The sequence below is a fragment of the Pygoscelis adeliae genome, unplaced genomic scaffold (assembly GCF_000699105.1).
Source record: "Pygoscelis adeliae isolate BGI_AS28 unplaced genomic scaffold, ASM69910v1 Scaffold45, whole genome shotgun sequence".
NCBI classification, from domain to species: Eukaryota; Metazoa; Chordata; class Aves; order Sphenisciformes; family Spheniscidae; genus Pygoscelis; species Pygoscelis adeliae.
Window position 1 is genome coordinate 6,186,046 of NW_008825114.1, and position 1,934 is coordinate 6,187,979.

Genomic DNA, 1,934 nt, shown 5'->3' on the forward strand with positions numbered 1-1,934 from the left:
CCCGCGAGGCCGGCTAGCACACGGAACTGCGCCCCTTCCGGCACCCCCGCCGCGGCCCGGCCGCTGCCCCTCGCCTGCGGCCCGCCGTTGCCATGCAGACCGCAGGCCGCTGTGTTTGAGGCGCTAACTCTTTCAGTCTCTCACGCCACCCCGTGGCTCAAACATCGTCCAGGGTGGTGATTTTCACATAACGGATGGAGGATAGAGAAGGTAAAAGTCACGAAATCGTACACCTTACAATGGCAAGGCCAATCATCAAGAACATGAATCCACAGCCCAACATCATAGCAATATTTGAAAGCCGTTTTCCCCAACGTGTTAGTCGCAGTGAATTCAGGAGAACCGAGATCCAGGGCTCCAGCCATTAAATCAGTCTGTCAGCTGCATCGCTTGGAAAATCTCTCCGGTCTGCTCCGATACCTCTCTCATCTTCTGTCGCGCTTGTTCTATGGTGGTGGTTGCATTATGTATGGTGAGACAGCATTCTCCGTCAGTGAGATTTAGCACTCCACATACCCCCTGCTCTTTTAACGATAACATATCCAAGGCTGATCTGTTTTGCAAAGTAATTTTAGACATCTGTTGAATCTGTACATTCATTTCCCCAAAGGCCCGATTGGTCCAATTGCTTAGGACATGTACCTGCCAGGTCAGATTTTCTAAGACAAATTGGTGTCTTTTAGGGGCCACATATGGGATAAATATATTTTCTAACATCAGAGATGTTGTCATGCCCCAGGTATAATAATCAGGTACTCGGATTCCATGCACTGCCTACTCGGGTTGCACCTGGGACCCATCACTTTCCCAGCGCCTTCTGTTTTGATGAGGCACTGAGAAATTCAGTACCCTAGAAGGACACATTGTAGGAACTCCTATTCCACACTGTAATCCAGCATGTAGTCTCACATTAAGATGAGAATTTAATTTTCCATCCGAGCATCCCCACACTGTGCCCCATGGGGACGCATACCTGGCAGTAGAGCAAGTGTCCATCCTGCTGCTCCCTCCGTCACCGTTCACATATGCGGGATCATGGGAGAGGGGAATTCCACAAGCTGTCAGGGACATACCTCGACCAGTTTTGTTCATTACTCGCTCACATAAATCTTGTCTTTGTTGTCGGAAACCATATATTGAATATCCACAACACATACACATATCCCAAATGAACGTTCTCAACTCTGGGCTATACCAGGTTTCCAGTGGGTCACCAGCCCCCATGGTACAATTTATCATTTGGGTACAATTAAATAATGGGGACTTGGTCTTACTCTTAATCTTTGAGCCAACTTCACCTAGATCATCTGGGTCTCCCTGTTCTTTGCGCAAAACATGTCTCCAAGACCAGGCCCAGTGGTGCCAACTACGATTCCGGGCGCTTGTGTTCCCTTCTTGGCCCAGAATATCAATACACCACAATGGGTTTCATGGTAATCTTATATTCAAAATAGCCATCGGTGGGGGGAGGCTTTCCCCACACTATTTTCATACAGGTCTGGTTAACTGTCTGAGTTTCATTTCTATATTCATTGCAAGTTTGATTCCACAATTTTTCCCAGGAAAAATTGGTCGGAAGTTGATACCTGGTCCCCAAGCGATCAACGACTGTGTCATTTTCTATTGTTAGGCGATAGCTGTCTAAGTGTAAGCTACTGTTTAAATCAATCATTGCAAATTTAAATCCCCCTTCTGTCAAGTCAGGGAGGGTAATACTTACTCCTTGTTCTGTATGATTCCAAATACGTACAAACCTCTGTATCAACTCCCAAGCCAAACTGGGGGTACCACCCTGTGATCCCAGTATCCCAACAGTGATAAAAAGAAAACAGGTTTTCCCATCCATCTTTCTCAATATAGTCACCAAATCATTTCCGATAAAATCAAGCTGATAACACAAACATCAACAACCCTGCAATTGTGAATGTAGATCC